Here is a 21836-nt window from a genome sequence, read left to right on the forward strand (position 1 = left end):
ACTGTGTCTTCGCATGGTAGAAGGGGTGAGGGAGCTCTTTGGGGGTCTCTTTTATTAGGGCACTAATTCCATTCATGAGGGCTTCACTCTCATGACCTAATCACCTCCCAAAGTCCTCACCTCCTAATACCATCACATTGAAGCTTAGGATTTCAACATGTGAATTTTAAGGGGACACAAATCAGTCTATAACAATATCTCTTTAAAAATAAGTTTGAAACAGTGTCTGTCTTACATTCCTCTACCATAATTATCCCTACATTTATGACTGCATACTCTATCACCTCTTACTGATAAGTATTATTGGTAATACTCTCTATAGAGAGAATAGAAAGATAATTCAATCTTTTATGACTGATCAAAAAAAATTTTTTTTTTGGTTTCTGTTTTGCCTAGATACTTTTTAAAATATGGACGTTACTTTTTAGAGCAGTTTTAGGTTCACGGCATGCTTGAAAGGAGATTTCTATATATTCCTATATTCTCTCTACCCCCACCTATGCATAGCCTCCCCCATTATTAACAATGCCCTCTAGAGTGATACATTTGTTATAATTGATGAGTTTGCATTGAGACATCATAATCACCCCCATTCTCTTGACAGTATCTTTCACAGAGCAGAAAATTTTAATTTTAATGAAGTCCAGTTTATCAATTCATTCCTGGATCCTGCCTTTGGTGTGGTATCTAAAAAGTTATCACCAAACTTGAGGTCATTTCTGCTGTGTTTTCTCCTATGTTATCTTCTAGGAGTTTTATAGTTTTTCCTTTTGCATTTAGATCTGTGGTCCATTTTGAGTTAACTTTTGTGAAGGGTGTAATGTATGTGTTTAGATTCTTTTGTTTTTTGACATGTGATGTCGAGATCTTCCAGCACCATTTGCTGAAAAGACTATCTTTGCTCCATTGTACTGCCTTTGCCTTTGTCAGAAATCAGTTGACTGTATTATGTGGTCTATTTCTGAGTTCTCTATTATGTTCCATTGATCTATTTATCTATTCTTTTACCAACACAAAATTTGTTTTTTACTAATAGAAGCTGGGAAATTTTCTTTCATCTTCACCACTTGCTATTAAATGCCACAGCTATAACTTCTTGCCCTAAGATAAGGCCTAAGAGAACTCCAGCCCTGAGATCTCGAAGAACGTCTCCTCAATAGCTGACAGCTGCTGCCTCAGCAGGTGGTCTGAATTGGTCAAGTTTTTCAGCTCCCAGTTTCCTGTCCCCGCTGGATGAATTTTCAGGGTATGAGAAGGCTGTGAAGCCTGAATCATAGTGGCTCACAAAACAACATCTCATTCAGATTCTTCTCCTTGGGGTCAATGATAGAGTTCAGATGCCTGACAAGGGCCATAAGGGGCAGGTTGTTCCTGGGGCCAAGTGCATGTGTAGTAGTACTGGCAGCCCATGGGCCACATGCTAGCCTTTCCTTGGCTGCCCCCTTCCCTGGTAAGGAGCTGGCAGGTCCAAGTGGATATGCCTACATGGAGCCTGTGGACTATACCATATTTACCTGCTTCCAGGCTTACTTGCTTGGGCTTTTCCCTGGGCCAGTCGTCTAGTGAGTGAACCACGCCTGTGTTGTGCCCTTCTTTAGGCCTCCGAGTTATCAGGGCAGCAGTCTACATCAAGGATGGAAAGGGTAGGGAGTGGGGAGTGCTGTGGACATACCTTGGATGTGTAAGTTAAGGTGTGAGATCCCTCAGTGTGTAGGAAGGAGCCAAGGGCTGGAAGAGCAAGGGTAGGGGTGCAGCAATCTTCCATACCAAGTTCGAAGAGGCTAAGAATTCTGAATTTGTACCTGGTCTTCCAGATCATTATGAAGGCATATTTGTCAGAGTAATAGGACAGGGCATATTTTATTTAACAGTTTGAGACTTGATTTTAACTTTCACATAGCTAGGTGTATGATATGAGGAAGACCATTTGTACTCTTTCCCATGGCCCCACAAATTTGGGAGGTGGACCTGTTGGTGAGTGATAGACATGGGACCACAATTCAGTATTCTGGGTTCCTGTGTTAAAGTTCTTTCAACTCTTTTAATGAGCTTGGCTTGTCCTTACTAAAAACAACTGGTTGGTTGTTTCCTAGATTTCCTCTGGTTTTATCCTGCTGGTCAAGTGTAAAATCTGATGCTGAATCAGAGAAAGTATAGTTACCCTAAATTAAGTTAAAATGTAGCTTGCTTTGGGCACCCACTCTCCCCTGACTCTTCTCTTCCCAGGCACAGTACCTTGTACTGTGGCCCATGAGCTCACCCTCTTTCTCCCTCTTTCTCTCTGTAAAATTCATCCAAGGGATGACCCAAGCCTAGGCCCGTGGGCTAGCCACAGAATTGCTATTTGTAGGGATAGAGACAGAGCTTGGACAGGCAGGCTGGGGTACTCACATGTGTTCATGGCTCATCACATTACAGAACAGATCCAGAGGTGGAAAGGGGAAGCAGACTGTGGGCTGGGGGTCCAGGGACCAGCTCTGTCATGCTACCACGTTCAAGAACAGAACTCTGAGCAGAATGTGAAAATTTGGAATTTGAACTTGGTTTTCCAAACTATTATAATCCATGTAAGATGATATAAAATATTTGATTTAACAGCCTCTTACTTTGACTTAGAACTTTCAAATATGTAGAATGTGGTACATAAGTCTTGATTTATTTTTTCACACCTGGACTTGAAACTGTTAGGAGTAGACATCTGCTTAGAAGGATTTTCTCCCTGTAGGCTATGCTTCTCTTCTTTCTGGATAAAGGCCTGGTGATTTCCATCCTAAAGTCTACTGTCAGAGGTGGATAGAGACTTTCAAACCTGACCACTGGCTGACCTTTACTTTCTTGCTGGTTTAAGCTAAAGGGGTCTTATATAGATTTTCAAATTGGACCTCAGCTTGTATCTGACCTTCCATGTTTTCTTAGGTCCTTCCTGAAGTTTTCCCCTATCCTGGGTGTGTTGAGAATTAGCAGAGGATAAAGTCCTCTGTACTCCACCCTCTCATTTTTCCACTCCAACCTCAAAAACATGCACACACATGCACAGAGCCACACAATATTCTTGTAAAAACTGGGGCTCCTTGTTCTCATCACTGAGGTTTTCTGGAGCTTCCTTCCTCCTCTTACTGCTCTAGGGCATTTTCCACTCAAAACCATTGACTTAAAAGAAAAAAAAAAACCCACCCTTGATAAAAAAAGAAAAGGGAAGGGTTCTTGTCAGAACATGGGAAACAAAATTCTGAAAATAGCTCAGATTCTCCTACAGACATGATGCAAGTGTTATTAAGTTGAGGAACTGTTGACACCAATGACATGATTGCTGATCCTTTGCTCTTTTTCTCATTCTTTCCCATCAGTATTTCCTGAAATCTGGGTTCTGGGCAGTGACCCTTGAATGCAACCTTGTAAACAAGCACCCACAATGCTTACAAGAAAATCTTAGAGCTATGGCCCCCTTTAAACTTATATTTAAATATATTTTTAAATACAAAATTTAAATATACTAAATATGTAAGTGTATATTTAAATATATTAATAAATATAAATGTAACTATATATATATATATATATTTTTTTTTTTTTTTTTTTTTTGCGGTACGTGGGCCTCTCATTGTTGTGGCCTCTCCCGTTGCGGAGCACAGGCTCTGGACGCGCAGGCTCAGCGGCCATGGCTCACTGGCCTAGCCGCTCTGCAGCATGTGGGATCTTCCCGGACTGGGACACGAACCCGTGTCCCCTGCATCGGCAGGCAGACTCTCAACCACTGTGCCACCAGGGGAGCCCTAAATATATTTTTATAATATAAAATAATATAATTAAAATTATATTTTTATAGAGATATATACCAGCTGGGGGCTTATTTACTATAAATACCTCTTTAAATTTTCCTGGTATGGGGCTTCCCTGGTGGCGCAGTGGTTAAGAATCCGCCTGCCAATGCAGGGGATATGGGTTTGAGCCCTGGTCTGGGAAGATCCCACATGCCACGGAGCAACGAAGCCCATGCACCACAACTACTGAGCCTGCACTCTAGAGCCCTTGAGCCACAACTGCTGAGCCCACGTGCCACAACTACTGAAGCCCGCATGCCTAGAGCCTGTGCTCCGTAACAAGAGAAGTCACCGCAATGAGAAGCCCTCTCGCCACGACAAAGAGTAGCCCCCACTCGCTGCAGTTAGAGAAAGCCTGCGCGCCGCCAAAAATAATAAATAAATTAAAAAGAAATTTCCTGGTATGGTGAAAGGGATTTAATGAGATAGAGGTGGGATAAATGCAATCAGGAGAAAAATAAAAATTTAGGAACTAACCAGATGTTGCTGATAAAATTCGACACAACTCAATAGGTTTTAGGAGGCCAAAGACATTAAGATAATTCATTGGTCCATTCATTTATTCAACTAATATTTCTATTTTTGGCCCATTCATTTATTCAACTAATATTTCTATTTTCCTCCTTCTACTCTAACAAAAAGGATTAAAGCAGCTAAATTGTATTTATTGTGACTGGCAAGGACTGTGTACACTCTTCTGGAAAATATAAGATTGTGACACAGCTGTTCAGAAGTTCAAAGCTGTTAGGAAAGGAAAACGTGTATCTGAGAAAGTGAAAACAATATAAGACTTTATCAGAGATACTGGCCCTGAGTTTTATCTCATTTCCATTCCATATGTTATGTTATGACTAGAGTTAGCTTTCTAAAATGAAAATCTCATTGCATAAATCTGCCTAAAACCGTTTGTGGGTTCTCGTTATTTATTGGAGAAAGTTGAAGTGCCTTAGCATTGTGTACAAAGTGTCCATGACCTTGTTCCTGGCTACCTTTCTGGACTCATCTCCAGTCACCGCCTCTCCTCCCTGTGTGTAGAACGGGAGCTTCCAGAGAGCCATGACTATATCTTACTCATCTTTGACCTCCCAGTGTCATAGTGGAGGCTTCAGGAGCCCTTTATTTTTAATTAACAGAGCCTTTTCCATCCATGAATCTTTTCTCTAAACTACTTTATGGTGGAATTTAACACATACAGAAAACTTCATAAAACAAATGAACACAAGTGTAATTACCACTTCACTCAAAAACTAGAACATTGCTGGCTCACCAGAAGTCCTCTTCATGCCCTTTCCTAATCACATCCCCTTTTCTCTCCCCAAAGATAACTACTCACCCCACCTATTCTCCTGTTCTCAGCTCAAGCCCACAATCCCCACACCCCACCTCACTTCTGGGATATTCTCCTGAGCTCATACAGACCTCTGATAACTTCCTTTGTCTCTGATCTTTAAAGCACCTATTTTCTTTAGCATTCATTTGGCACCTAGTCACCTATAGCATCTCTTTATAAAGTTACATTTATGGTATTCTTCTTGTATTGTTTATATTATTTTGCCTTCACTGTAGGTATCTTTATCTGTTCAAATACTTTTTGACGTCCACATTCTATATTGCTATTGTCTATGTTTTACGTTTATAGTTAAATATTCATTAAGTATCTATAATGAGATCTTATTGACAGACATATCAAAGCATGTAAGAGACAGATTTACTCAACCCGATAAAGAGAAAGAGCCAAGTATAGTCTACACAGAGACACAGAGAGAGAGAAAGAGAGAGCAAGATATTGTTCTGATGTAGTGCACATAAGTATTCAAGAGTTTCACACACTGAAAATCATAATTTCTCTCTCCCCTATTATTCATTTCCTCAAGCCAGAGCAAGTGTTAGGAAATCCAGATATGCTTCAGATATAATCTTCAAACAGATTAAGGTTTTGAGTAAAGAAGACATTTAGGATCAAGCAGTACCTGTCCTCTTTAGCATTTTACTTGAGAGGAAACATTGCCAGAACATGGGCCACACTATTGGTTGAACTCCTGACGTGGATACTCCAGGAAGGATTCCACATTGTCAGGGAAACTGGAAGAGATGACACTGAAAATCCTTTCCTACCTTATGATGGCATAGATGAATGAAAGCCATTGCCAATCTAAATATAATGATGAAGTCTGTAGTTTTACTTAGAAATTAAGTTGGTGCTGAAAGCTCAGGTCTAAGACATGGGATTGTGATTCAACTAGCTCCCAGATTCCACCCACTAAATATGGTTAACACTTTTAGTCAACCTATATCCATCATTTCAACTCTTGGGTGGAATAATAAATGTTAAACATGTGAACGTGAATTATCTTTCCTTGCTTTTCACATACTGTCAGTGACCACCCCTCTGTGTCACCTATACTTTTCTTGCAGAATTTTACTCATTCTTTGAGATTCAAATAAAACATATCATCCCATATGAAATCTACCTTGATTTCTCATGAAAGGGCTTTGTCTATTCTGCTTAACAACACTTTTTTTCCTTAAAATACTCAACACATTGTATTTCAGTGTATTTATCTGCCCCACAGAATTATAAGCACCTCAACTTTAAGGGCTGGGTTTTATTTAGTACTAGACCTGTGGTAGGTGCTCAATAATTTGAGTGAACAAAAAGTACAAAGTAGTAAAATTTGAGACACAGAATCAAAAGTAATAAACACCCAATGCCAGAATTAATATCTTCTGTTTTCCAGTTACTAGATTAGGTACTGAGAAAAGGCAAATAAAACATAGAACAGGCATCCAGAAGCTCACAGTCCAGTAGGGAAAGAAGAGAAGTAAGTGAACACATGAAATATTGTAGGAGGGAGGAAGATGGAGGTGGGCAGGGTGCTGTGGGAGCCCAGAGAACTGGTGTTTGACTCAAGATGGGGAGTAGGAGACACATGTGCAAGCTGATTTACTAAGGACAGGCAGCCAGTCATATGGAGAAGGGGAAGAGGTAGGGGGCGTTCAAGGCAGGGGAACTTGAAGCATTGGAGTCCTCTATGACCTTACATGGAGATTCCTAACAGTGAGAACAAGCACAGAAATTTGCTTCTGTCAGGTTGACCATAGCCCTAGCACTTCTGTGGGGTGTACCAGAGAGGAAAAGAGAAAGGAGAGGAGAGCATACTTCTTCTGTCTGACTGGGAAAAAGTAAAAAGATGCAATTGGGTCACATGTGAACTTGTACTATACTTAGATGTACAAAGAAAATTAGCTTCTTTATTTTCTAGTACATGGCTGATCTTCTTTACAATCTCCTCACATCCCCTTGGGAGGGGAAGGCAGAGACTTTCAACTTCCTATTTCTTGCATCGCAGGCTATACTAGTTTGAACAGTGTATTTTCAGTGACTCAGTCTCTTTTGGATAAATGCTTTTCAGATTTCCTCTCCCCATCTCTACTCCTGCCTCTATCCCTTGCTTTTTTTCCAAGGACAACCTCATGGCAACACAGAAGACAAATGATTGGAACTCATGTAGCATTCTCTAGAATCTTATTGGTCTCTTCTGGGTCCTGCCATGAGGCAGCCACTCAGCCTTTCCGGTACAGCTGGTTTTATTTGACGTTTTGGAGGATATGCAAGCATCTGTGACTAGAACTCACAGTCTAGGGCATTTATATGGTATTTTAAATGTGGCAACCACTTCACTCAGACCCTGGTTCTTAGCCAGTATGCTGCTCCAATCAGCACCTCAACATCTGGTCACATGTTTGAGTACCATATACGGAAAGAAGGAGAGATACTTTAAGACAATCTTTCTGGGCACCCTCCTTCAGGATCTTCAGGCATGTGCACCTGGATCTTTCCACTGGGTCCCTTTCCTTGGGGTTCATCCTGAGTGGGGGAAATGAAGAAATGAAAGATCTTTCCATAGTACTTAGTCAACTCTCTTTTCTTTCCCATAATCTACCAGGATAGAAGGGGCAATTGATCTACTTCTCCTTCCTGGCATAGACTTCTCTTACATAATATTCTCCTGTTTCCTTCTTAAGAGAAGAGAAGTACTTCCATATTGTGGGAGAAACTATAATTTGAAAAGAAACTCTAAACTCTGAGTTGGCCAGGTCTGACTCTTGATGGAGTACAAATGGACATTGATTTAACACCCACACATATTATTCTAATTACACAGGCACAGCCAGGATAAAAAAGTAACACTTAAAGTAAGTGTTGTGGAATGGCAGAGTGAGATGGTTAAACTCCTTTCTCACAAAAACAGAAAATACAGGCAAAACAACTAAAATCATTTCACGACTTTAGAAATTAACCAAAACCACAGAACAAATTGAAAATTGTCTATGCAAGAGAAACTAAACTTCTGTAAGGTAGCAGTATCTATGTCATTTTAACATGGGCTATTCCCATCCCCCTTTCGTCTCTAGCCAGGTAGTGGGGTAGTCATGACAAGCCAGCAGTCTTGCAGCCAATGGAGAGGGATGACCAATTCTGGAACTTGATTAAAATACCCATCTGTATAGTACCATTGATATTTTGTCTGTATTTGCAGCTACCTGGAAAATTTTCATTCCCAGGGTGTTGGGGCTATTTGTTTTGACTCAGAGCTAGCTCAACAACAACTGAAAGCTCTATCCCCAGAATATTACCTGAAATAATAGTAATCTGCTGGCAACATCATAGCGGTTGGTCTAAGGCTGTGATTTCAGTTGAGGCAAAAAAGAGTATGACCAAAAAATTTAAAGGAAGTCTTGGAGCTAGGTAACTAGAACTAAGGAACTTCAGAAAGCCCTGACATATTTCTGAGGATCTAGAAGGCAGTGTGTGTGTGTGCAGGACTTGACCTGAAAAGGAGAAGGCTTCAGCCATTCCAGTCCACATTTGGCTGACATTGACATTGCCCAAGCAAGAAGTGAAAGCTAAGACTGCTTCATAAATTGCCTGAAATTTGAAGGCATGCCTTTGCACACAGATCCCTTTGGCAAAGGGTGAAAGACATGTAGACAAAGCATTTAAGGAAATCTTCCATAGATCATTGGCTGGCCACAAGGATGACCCCTAGGAACTCAGATTAAAAATAAAAACAAGAACTTTAAAAAAAGCCTAGGAGAGAACTCATTGGCCATATATTTCAGAATACCGACAACAATAAGAAACTTTGGAGAGGAGGGTGATCTGATACCATAGTTGTTATATTATTCAATATACTATCTAAAGTATCCAATTTCAAAAGAATTATGACACATGCAAAGGAAAATAAAAATATGACACATACGTGGATAAAAACAAAGGGAGCCAAAGAAAATGTCCCTGAGGGGGAGCTGATAGTGAACTTAGTAGCCAAAGAATTTAAACCAAGTATTACAAATATGTTGAAATAACAAAAGAATTAAAGGAAAGCATGACAATGATATCTTACCAATTAGACAATATAAATAAAAAGAAAAATAATCAAAATAAACCTCAGTAGACCTTCTGGAGTTGAGAAGTACAATCACAAAAATAAGAAAAGTTTAGTAGAGGTGTTAAAAACAAATCTGAGCTTGCAGAAGAAAGAATGTCAACTTGAAGATAGGTGAATTGAAATTATCCAGTCCTAGGAATAGAAAAAAAAAAAAAAAAGAATGAAGACAAATGAACAGCACCTTAGAGACCTGTGCATACAATCAAGCATATGAACATACGCAAAATGAATGTCTCAGGAGGAGAAAAGAGATAAAGGGGCAGAAAGAATATTTGAAGAAATAATGGCCCCAAACTTCCAAAATTTGATGAAAAACATTATTCTACACATCCTAGAAGCTCAGTGAACTGTAAGATAAACTCTAAATGATCTACACAAAGACTCATCATAATGAAACTTTAGAAAGCCAAAGACAAGAAGACAATATTGAAAGCAGCAAGAGAGGTGACTCATCACATACAAAGGATCCTCATTAGAAACCATGGAGGTCAGACGATGAGATGAGATGACATATTCAAAATACTGAAAGAAATGGATTGTCAACCAAGAATTCTATATCCAGCAAAACTATCCTTCAAAAATGAAGGAGAAATTAAGATATTCCCAGGTAAACAAACTCTGAGACAATTTGTCACTAGCAGAGTTATTTAATAAGCAGTACTAAAGGAAGCCCTTCAGGCTGAAATAAAAGGACACTAGATGGTAACTCAAACCCATACAAAGAAATAAAGAGCACTGGAAAAGGTAAATACATAGCTAAATATAAAAGACAATATAAACATATTTTTGTTTCTAACTGTTTTATTCTTTTGTATGATTTAAAGGCAAATACAGGGACTTCCCTGGTGGTGCAGTGGTTAAGAATCTGCCTGCCAATGCAGGGGACATGGGTTTGAGCCATGGTCTGGGAAGATCCCACATGCTTCAGAGCAACTAAGCCTGTGTGCCACCACTACTGAGCCTGAGATCTAGAGTCCGTGAGCCACAACTACTGAGCCTTTGTGCCACAACTGCTGAAGCCTGTGCACCTAGAGCCTGTGCTCTGCAACAAGAGAAGCCACTGCAATGAGAAACCCATGCACCGCAAAGAAGAGTAGCCCCCACTTGCTGCAACTAGAGAAAGCCCACATGCAGCAATGAAGACCCAACGCAGGCAAAAATAAATAAATAAATAAATAGATTTAAAAGACCAGGAATAAATTTAACAAAGGAAATATAAGAAGTACAAGACTTGTACACAGAACACTACAAAACACTGTCAAAAAAAATGATTTAAGTAAATGGAAGGACATCCTGTGTTCATGCATTGGCAGAGTTAATAGTATTATAATGGCAATACTCTTTGTATTGATCCACAGATTCATTACAATCCCTGTAAAAATTCCAGATTCCCCTTTGCAGAAATTGGCAAGCTGATACTAACATTTTGTTAGTATAATAAACAAAAAAAAGTATAGTAATAAAAGGGATATATTGCCAAAAGAACCTTGGAAGAAAAGAACAAAATTGGAAAACTCATACTTCACTATTTCAAAGCTTACTACAAAGCTACAGTAATCAAGATAGTGTAGTACTGGAATAAGAATAGAAATATAGGTCAATAGAATATAAGTGAGAGTCCAGATATTAACTCTTATATTTATGGTCAGTTGATTTTTAATAAGGGTGCCAAAATAATTCAATGGGAAAATATAATCTTATCAATAAATGGTACTGGGACATCTGAATATTCACATGGAAAAGTATTAAGTTTGACCCCTACCTCACATTGTATACAAAAATGAACTCAGAATGGATCATAGACTTAAATATGAGCTAAAACTATAAAGCTTACAGAAGAAAACTTAGGAGTAATTCTGTGACCTTGGGTTAGACAACACTTTCTTAGATATGACACCAAAAGTACAAGTGACAAAAGAACAAAGAGGATAAATGGGATTTCATTAAAATTAAAACATTTACTTCAAAGGACACTATCAAGAGAATGAAGACAACCCACAGACTGAAAGAAAATATTTGTAATTTATATCTCTGCTAAAGGATTTGTATCCAGAATATATATACATATATATATATATATATATATATATATTTTTTTTTTTTTTTTGCTGTACGTGGGCCTCTCACTGTTGTGGCCTCTCCCGTTGCGGAGCACAGGCTCCAGACGCACAGGCTCAGCGGCCATGGCTCACGGGCCCAGCCGCTCCGCGGCATGTGGGATCCTCCCGGACTGGGGCCCAAACCCGTGCCCCCTGCATCGGCAGGCGGACTCTCAACCACTGCGCCACCAGGGAAGCCCCAGAATATATTTTTAATAAACCTTACAACTCAATAATAAAAACACAAATAAGCCAATTAAAGAGCACAGAATTTGGATAGACATGTCTTCAATAAAAATATACTAATAGCCAACAAGAATATGAAAAGATGCTTGACATTATTAGTCATTAGGTAAATGTCAATCAAAGCTGTAATCACTTCACACCCACTAGGATGGTGAAATAAAAAAACAAACAAACAATAACAAGTATTAACAAGGATATGGAGAAATTAGAACCCTCATATATTGCTTACAGGAATGTAAAATGTTGCACCCACTTTGGAAAACAATTTGGTAGTTCCTCACATTATTAATCAGAGTTACAATACAAGCCAGCAATTTTATTCTTAGGTATATACCCAAGAGAAATGAAGACATGTCCTCACAAAAATGCGTTCATGAATGCTCATAATAGCCAAAAAGTGGAAACAACTCAAATGTTCATCAGCTGATGAATGGATAAACAAAGGTGGTATATCCATCCAGTGTAATATATTCAGCCAGAAAAAGAAGTATTGATACATGTTATAAAGTAGATGAACCTTGAATAAACACTAAGTGAAAGAGGTAATCACAAAAGACCAGATATTGTAGATACCATTTATGTGATGTCAACCTATAAAAAACAAGAATCCAGTTCAAGAGGTTAAATGTTGATTTGGGATCGAAGAACTGCAGTTTGGGGTACACAGATTTAGGTAGAAATCCAAATAGTATCCTGATTACAGGAGAGGGGCTCAGGGTTTTTAAGGGGAAAAGAGAGGAAGATAAGTTGTTTTTAAAAAGGGTTAATTGGTGCAAGATGAGGTAATTGATCAAGTGAAGTCTTCATTGGTAAAAGATGAGGTAAAGCTGGATATGTACTTTATTAATTGGTCAGGTGAAGTGGGCATGAGGTAAAAGTTCACTTTTATCAGTCCTTTCAAGGGTATTCTTGTTCTTGCTCATTTCTTGGCACATTGGTGGTTTGACCTAGTTCAGAGTTTCAGAAAATAGGATGTACAAGGCAGGTGTTCTGGAGTGTCTACTCTGGTGTGGTAGGATGAAAATGTTGTAAAACGAGATTTTGGAGGTGGTTGCAAAATTCTGTGAATATACTAAAAACCGCAGCGCTGCATACTTTAAATGAGTGAATTTTATGGTGTGTGACTTACATATCAATAAAGTTATTTTTTAAAAAAGAGATATAGGGGTGCCACAAAAAATGTGACAGGTTTTTTGGGGGGAGGCATGAAATCTCAAGCTCATCAACTCAGAGAGCATGGCTCTGTTAACCAGGTGTTTCGGGAAAGTCACTAATAGACTAGGTAATTCCCTTGGTAATATCTATTTAGAAGCCTAGATTTATTCAGATTTTTATATTTCCAAGCACTAATTTTAAACTTAAACTAAATCTTATGGCCTACAGGTGACATTTCATATGTCAAAGTACTTTTACACTTGTCATTTTATTTGGCCAGAAAGACAAATATTATTAATGGTTAAGAAATTTTTAATTTCTTCTCCATAAAAATATTTTATAAGAATTATAACAAAGAGGCACAAATAATTGATTTAGGAGGCCTTTCAATAGTATTTTTCTAAATGTGTGCAGAGGAACACCAGCTTTGCTAAGTGTTTTGGGGAAAAAAAGAGATCAACAGCCAAAAATGTTTGGACATCTATGTACAACGTTCTTTTCTTGGAAATTGAATGGGCATGAGGTAATTAAAGGCTCTGAAAAGTTATTCACACTCACTCAACAAATATTCATTCAATGCCTCCTAAGTGTCAGGCACTGTTCTTGGCACTGGAGACACAACAGAGAACAAAGACACAATTCTTCATCTGATGGGGTTTGCATTTTAATGTTGTACAGAAAAAAATCTATTTTAATTTAGTATTTTTAATTAAGTTTTTCTCAACTTATTTGATCACAGAATAATTTTTTTCAAGAAATATCCATTAACATTCTGTGGAATACATTTTGTTAAATAGGGGTCTGCATTTATATATACCAACCTTCTAATAGAAATGCTATAAGACAGTCAAGGGGGAAAAGCAGCATATGCAAGCATCCTGAATTGTACACAAACTGTGGTTTTAGTCCTTGGTGTTATCAAAATGTAATGGGAATTAAACCTTTATCCTTAAGGAGTATGACAGGATGGCCTGATTAAAAGTGAGGATGGGAAAGAAAACAAAAGAGATGAGCAATTAAAATATTTGTAAACATGTTTTAGGTGACCCAGTTTCCAGATCTTTTCAATTATGAACAAGTTGAGAAAACCAAATGCAATTAATTAGGGTACTATAGAGGAGGAGGGACATGTGTATGAAATTAAGATATCATCTGAGAAATCTGAGTGTAAGGAATTGTAAATTTCCTACTGGGAAACTACTGGGAAATTTAACTACTGGGAAATTATGAAGGAATTACAAATCCCCTCTTAAGAAATGTATTCAAGTGACAGTAAACTACTAGAAATTCAAGTACAACAGTAGGTTGGACTGGATAAAACTAAGGCTAGAGCAAATTTTGGAGATAAAAAAATTATCCTCAAAGGCAATATTAAAAGTCATAACTTTACTATTAATTCCTATTAAAAAATCTTCTTTACACTTACATTATTTTCTCTAATAAAGTTCAGTTTTGCATAAGTGGAATCAAACAATAAGTATGTAGCCTTTTGTGTCTTTATTTCAATGAGCATAATATTTTCAAGGTTCATCCATATTTTAGCACATATTGGAATTTCATCCCTTTTTAAGGCTAAATAATATTCTATTGTGTGTATATACCTATCCATGCATCTGCTGATGGACATTTGAGTTGTTTCCGTTTTCTGGCCATTGTGAATAATGCTGCCATGAAAACTGGTGTACAAGTATCTGTTTGAATACCTGCTTTCAATTCTTTGGGGTATATATCTAGAAGTGGAATTGTTGGATAATCTGGTAATTCTATGGTTAACTTTTTGAGGAACTGCCAAACTGTTTTCCACAGCAGCTGCACCATTTTACATTCTCAAGGAACAAGGGTTCCTACTCCTCCACATCCTTGCTGTATGATCAGGCCATCCAAGATGGCTATTCTCTTGCTCTCTGTACATCCCCTGCTCAACCAGTGCCTACTTCATTTACATGCTACTCACCTGACTAACCTTCCTACATACTTGCCCCAGACCCCAGCTAATGATTGGTTTAACTTTAGGTACCAGGATAGCTTATCAAAGAGGTTGTGAGGGGCATGCCCCTCTGCTGGTTTCTCTGGTAACCAGTGAACCAATCTGATGTCAATTCACCCTATAACTGGTAACCTCCCCCTGCCCCTGAGAGCAAAGACTGCTGCCATGTCCTGTCCCTGCCACCTGCCACACACAGTGGGGTGTTGCTCCAGGACCTTGCTTCAGACATGTAAGCTCCATCTATCCATTAAACCATTAATGTCTCTTTTGCTAACTCTGAGCTCTTTCTTCGGTCACAAGGATGGGCACGTACAGGGCTTGTAGGGCTGTAGGATGCATCCAAACACTTGCCAATACTTTTTATTCTCCTCCCCCTTTGTTGGATAATAGGTATCCTAATGGGTGTGTAGTGGTACCTCATTGTTTTGATTTACATTTCCCTAATGGCTAGTGATGTTGAATGTCTTTTCATGTGCGTATTGGCCATTTGTATATCCTCTTTGGAGAAATGTCCATTTAAGTCCTTTGCCCATTTTTGGACTGGGTTGTTTGTTTTTTGCTGTTAGACCATAGGAATTCTTTATATATTCTGAATATTGATCCTTTATTAGGTATATACTCTGCAAATATTTTCTCCTATGCCATGGGTTACCTTTTCACTTCATTGACAGCGTCCTTTGAAACAGAACAGTTTATAATTTTGATGAAGACCAGTTTATCTTTTTTTTTTTTTTTTTCTTGTCTGGGCTTTTGGTGTCATATCCAAGAAATCATTGCTAAATTCAGTGTCAAGAAGATTTTCCCCTATGTTTTTTTCTAAGGGTTTTATTTCTTATGTTTAGGTGTTTGATTCATTTGAGTTAATTTTTGTACATGTTATAAGGTAAGAATCCAACTTCCTTGTTTTGCATGTGGATATCTAACTTGCCTAGCACCATTCATTGAAAATGCTGTCCTTTTCCCATTGAATGGTCTTGGCAACCTTGTTAAAATTCAAAAGACTGTGCAAAGGTTTATTTTTGGACTCTCTATTTTGTTCCATTTGTCTACATTTCTGTCCTTCTGCTAGTACCATACAATTTTGATGATTATTCTTTTGCAGTAAGTTTTGAAATCAGGGAATATGTGTTCTTCAACTTTGTTCTTTATTTTCAAAATTGTTTTGGTTATTCTGAGTCCCTTGAGATTCCATATTAATTTTAAGATGGGTTTTTCTCTTCCTGTAAAAGCACCATTGGGATTTTGATAGGGATTGCATTGAATCTGTAGGTCATTTTGAGTAGTATTGTCATTAAGAAAGTAGTATTGTCATTAAGAAAATTAAGTCTTCTAATTCATAAACATGGGATGTCTTTCCATTTGTGTATTCTTTACCTTCTTTCAGTAATGTTTTATAGTATTTAATGTACAAATCTTTTGCCTCCTTAGTTAAATTCATTTGTAGATTTTTAAAAACATTTTGATGCTATTGTAAATGGAACTGTTAATTTCCTTTTTGGGTTATTCATTATTAGTGTATAAAATTATAACTGATTTTTGTGTGTCGAATTTGTATCCTGGAGCTTTCCTGAATTTATTTATTAGCTCTAACAGTTATGTGTGTGTGTGCGTGTGTGTGTCTTTAGAATTTTCTATATGTAAGATAGTCTCATCTTTGAACAGAGATAATTTAACTTCTTCCTTTCCAATTTGGATGCCTTTTATTTTTTTTTCCTTGCCTAATTGTCTCATTGCCTTTAATCACTATCAAATACCTCCTTCATCCAAAGCCTTCTAAGGGTATTCTGGGTTATATTTCTCTATCTCCTTTTTCTTCTTCACAGGCCTTTCCTTTGTTGCCTCAGATACAGCTGCTCAAAAATCTTTAACTTCAAAATTCTAAAATGCTTTAACAAAACAAAAAGGAGCTGCCTTATCTTTCCGGGAGGTGTTAAGACCACCTTCTGTGGGTCCAGATTGAAATCAGTCATTTCTATTCTGGAATGAGTCTCAGAGTAAATTCCCCTTATTCAAATATTCCCTCTTATCTCAGAGTGCCAAATGTGATGGCTTGAGTCCTATATTTGAAATCAGTCCTATATTTGAAATTTGAAATCAGAATCTGGGTTTATGTCCCCATTCCTTCTCGTACTAGTTTTGGGTGAAGTGGAGAAGTCTCGTACTCTGAATGTTGGCAGCTGTAAAAGTTAGGTGCTAATAATATCTGCTTTACCTTATAATATTTTGAGAATCAAATAGAATATGTATCTAAATCTAATAGAATATGTAGCTCATTCTGTAAGCTCTTAAAGTGCCATCCAAATATATATTATTATTGTAAGTAAAACTGTAAAGTACTATATCTAAGTAAAACATTATCATTTGTTCCTTTATTTATTCTACAAAATTTACCAAACTTCTGTTATGTTCTATGAGGGAGAAGAGGGAAGTTCTCGAAAGGAAATCAGACAAGTCTCTTTCCCTGGAGGGCTCACACTTTAATAAGAGAGAGAAAGTGCATAGACAATTCCAGTTCAGCATGACAAATGGTATAGTAATGGTGTGAACAACTGGTACATTAGAATAACTGGTTCTTTTGGGAGGTGTTTGGGAAAGCTTCACAGGTTGTGCTTTGAGATGAGTCTGGGAAAGTATCGGTGGGCTCACCATGGACAAAGGAGGGGACCCCTAGAGTTCTATAGAGAACACAGCTATCTTAAAAATGAAGTGATAGTTGTTCCTTTGCTTGAGATTAGAGCTCCTGACACTCCAAGAAAGGAAGCAGGGAGGAAGCAGCAGGGAAAGCAAACTTTCAACAGACTCACTTTCAACCCCAAAAGCCTCTTTGATGGTAACCCTTCAAATTTCTTTTTTAGCCTCTATGTGAGTTTAAGTTTCTCTCCAACAGTTTGTCATTTAATAAGATAAAGGTACACCGTAGGGTGAAGCAACACGCTTACTGTCATAAAAAAAAAAAAACCCAATAATAATGATGATAAAAAGTAATCAGAAGGTCACAGGGTGGAGAAAAAACCATTTTCACAAATTCAGGCCATAACTCCATTTGAATGGTTTTGAACTTACTCCTGAACCCCAGGTCTTGGAACTATCATCTAACAACATTGCACTGACCTGTAGCACTTCCCCTGCCCAAAGAAAAGCATTCTCAACTGACAAACTATCTGAGTAGTTAACTAATTCCACAGGGGTTAGAATGCAGTGATCCCAGCAGCTAGATCAGGGTTTCTTTGAAAAAAATTTCCCTATTACTAGGGACCTATTACATTGTGGAGCACTCCAAGAAAAACAAAACCAAGAAGTTTTAATCACCGACTTTCTTTAAGCAGAGAGTCCCTGATCGACAGTAGACTTCAAAAACATGGGACCCCTAATATTTTGTTGTATCTCCAGTACCTAGCACATAAAAGGGTGACAATAAATATGTGTTGTGGTCAACTGAATGGTGCAGAGGATGCTCCTTCACCAACAAACATCAAACTAGAAGTGAAATTCTGGGTCTGAATTGTTAATAGAAAAACTTCAGCTCTTGCCTCTTTCTCACACCCTTCAGAGAAAAATTTATGGCCTGGAAAGGAAAGATGGGAGCAAGTAGGGTTGCCCTTCCTTGGCCTGTCTTCTAGTTCCACAGCATTTTTGTTTCTTCTCCCAGACTGCGGTACACCCACATACTCTCCTGCTTGTATAGTGACTAAAATTTCTTTCCGATGGTCTCTTTTCTGGTCTCAGCTCTTGGTCAGTGTTCCACAGCTACCACCTGAAGAGTTAATAAAAAGCAGGGGAGGGTGCGTTTCTTAAGTCTTGACCAGTCTCCATTCTTTTTCCGCAATAGGCTTTTCCTTCATCATATTCCAAGGAACACAGTCTCTGCAAAATATTGCATGAAAGGATTCTAAGTTATAATCAAAGATAGGTCACAGTCACAGTCACACGACACAGCTAGTTTGGCTCTATCATGAGGAATCTTGTTTTCGTTCCTTCCCTGACTCTCCTGCTGGGTCAACAAGCAGCCTCTCCCCTCAGCCCTTCCACTCTCAATTAATACATTGTTCTTTCCATGCTTCCCCACAGTGTAGGAAACCCAATTCTGAAATGCCCTCCTATTTAGGCACAGCACTGCCTTGGAGTCATATTCTTGCCTGGTTCATCTGTTAGTCACATTTCTTTTCAGAGATTCTCAGTTACATTAGCATATTTGAAATATTTAAGACCCTACATTTCCATTTTTTTAAATACATCTTTATGGAGTATAATTGCTTTACAATGGTGTGTTAGTTTCTGCTGTATAACAAAGTGAATCAGCTATACGTATACATATATCCCCATATCCCCTCCCTCTTGAGCCTCCCTCCCACCCTCCCTATCCCACCCCTCTAGGTCGTCACAAAGCACCGAGCTGATTCCCTGTGCTATGCGGCTGCTTCCCACTAGCTACCTATTTTACATTTGGTAGTGTAAATATGTCAGTGCTACTCTCTCACTACGTCCCAGCTTCCCTTCCCCACCCCCATGTCCTCAAGTCCATTCTCAACGTCTGCATCTTTATTCCTGCCCTACCACTAGGTTCATCAGTACCATTTTTCTAGATTCCATATATATGAGTTAACATACAATATTTGTTTTTTTCTTTCTGACTTACTTCACTCTGTATGACAGACTCTAGGTCCATCCACCTCACTACAAATAACTCAATTTCGTTTCTTTTTATGGCTGAGTAATATTCCATTGTATATATGTGCCACATCTTCTTTATCCATTCATCTGTCAATGGACATTTAAGTTGTTTCCATGTCCTGACTATTGTAAACAGTGCTGCAGTGAATATTGTGGTATATGTATCTTTGTGGATTATGGTTTTCTCAGGGTATACGCCCAGTAGTGGGATTGCTGGGTCATATGGTAGTTCTATTTTTGGTTTTTAAAGGAATCTCCATACATTCTCCATAGTGGCTGTAACATTTACATTCCCACCAACAGTGCAGGAGGGTTCCCTTTTCTCCACACCCTCTCCAGCATTTATTGTTTGTAGATTTTTTGATGATGCCCATTCTAACTGGTGTGAGGTGATAACCTCACTGTGGATTTGATTTGCATTTCTCTAATGATTAGTGATGTTGACCATCTTTTCATGTGTTTGTTGGCCATCTGTATGTCTTTGGAGAAATGTCTATTTAGGTTTTCCACCCATTTTTTTTAAACACATTTTTTTAAATTAACAGACTTTATTTTTTAGAGAAGTTTTAGGTTTACCGGAAAATTGAGCAGAAAATATACAGAAGTCATGTGCATTTTAAAAATCTCCTTCCGTTGTTCTCAACAGCAATGCTGGTCTACTGCAAGATACTCTATCATATCAACAAGTGGATGTACATTGTAAGCAATACTTCTTGAAGGGATCAATATATTAAAGAAGAAACATTAACTTAATGTATACATACAGATTCTCCATGTTGCAAATAATATACTTATATATTTAAATAAAAGACTGGGAAAATATTTTCAGCAAATATAAAAAGGCTGACTATATTATACAAAGAGCTCATAAGTTGATAACTGGAATAATACCTCAATAACTAGCTAAAGTTTATAAAAGTTTTAATGAGAAGCTAGATTTAATAGAGTAACATTTAACTTTAAACTGGTTAATTTATCAAAATGAAAAAAAGTAGTTTTTGTCCATTAAATAAGTTATGATAACTGGTACACATGACTTCGTAGGTATTGGACCCTGACCTTTAATGCTGTTAGCTGGATTTTGCTTTAAACTGGAAAATGCTGCAATCAAATCCTGGTGCTACCACTGGCCTGACTATAAGAATACCACCATCTGAAATCCCTGCTGCTCTGCTTCAGTCCACTAGCTTAGACTTAGATAATGTTGGCAGAACAAATCAAGTGAGTCTGCCATACCCTCTTCAACTATGATTTGGTTTGCTCAGTACTCTCCTTAGTTCCCACCCTGTAATGAAATGAATTCCCATATGCTCTCCCTCCCCATTTCTGACTTTCTTCCCTCTATACCAAAGTCCTATTATTCTTATGAGTAAAGTACATATGGGTTATAACAATATCCAACATTTATGAGGAAGTATTCCACCCATTTTTTGATTGGGTTGTTTGTTTTTTTGATATTGAGTTGCCTGAGCTGTTTGTATATTTTGGAGATTAATCCCTTGTCAGTTGATTCGTTTGCAAATATTTTCTCCCATTCTGAGGGTGGTCTTTTTGTCTTGTTTATGGTTTCCTTTGCTGTGCAAAAATTTTTAAGTTTCATTAGGTCCCATTTGTTTATTTTTGTTTTTATTTCCATTTTTTTAGGAGGTAGATCAAAAAGGATCTTGCTGTGATTTATGTCATAGAGTGTTTTGCCTTGTTTTCCTCTAAGAGTTTTATAGAGTCTGGCCTTACATTTAGGTCTTTAATTCATTTTGAGTTTCTTTTTGTGTATGGTGTTAGGAAGAGTTCTAATTTCATTCTTTTACATGTAGTTGTCCAGTTCTCCCAGCACCACTTATTGAAGAGGCTGTCTTTTCTCCATTGTATATTCTTGCCTCCTTTATCAAAGATAAGGTGACCATAGGTGCATGGGTTTATCTCTGGGCTTTCTATCCTGTTCCATTGATCTATATTTCTGTTTTTGTGCCAGTGCCATACTATCTTGATTACTGTAGTTTTGTAGTATAGTCTGAAGTCAGGGAGCGTGATTCTTCCAGCTCCATTTTTCTTTCTCAAGATTGCTTTGGCTATACGGGGTCTTTTGTGTTTCCATACAAATTGTGACATTTTTTGTTCTAGTTCTGAGGAAAATGCCATTAGTAATTTGAAAGGGATTGCATTGAATCTGTAGATTGCTTTGGGTAGTATAGTCATTTTCACAATGTTGATTCTTCCAATCCAAGAACATGGTATATCTCTCCATCTGTTTGTGTCATCTTTGATTTGTTTTATCAGTGTCTTACAGTTTTCTGCATACGGGTCTTTTGCCTCCTTAGGTAGGTTTATTCCTAGGTATTTTATTCTTTTTGTTGCAGTGGTAAATGGGTGTGTTTCCTTAATTTCTCTTTCAGATTTTTCATCA

General features: G+C 37.9%; 1 protein-coding gene across 1 annotated transcript in view; it reads left to right on the forward strand.

The window, feature by feature from the left end:
* TNFSF18 (TNF superfamily member 18) overlaps positions 1 to 21836 on the forward strand; it is a 121646-nt gene that overhangs the window by 3813 nt on the left and 95997 nt on the right. The window lies entirely within an intron of this gene.

Source organism: Delphinapterus leucas, chromosome 1 (assembly GCF_059928025.1).
Source record: "Delphinapterus leucas isolate spDelLeu-1000000601 "Yukka" chromosome 1, BTC_Dleu_Yukka2, whole genome shotgun sequence".
In the NCBI taxonomy this organism is placed as follows: domain Eukaryota; kingdom Metazoa; phylum Chordata; class Mammalia; order Artiodactyla; family Monodontidae; genus Delphinapterus; species Delphinapterus leucas.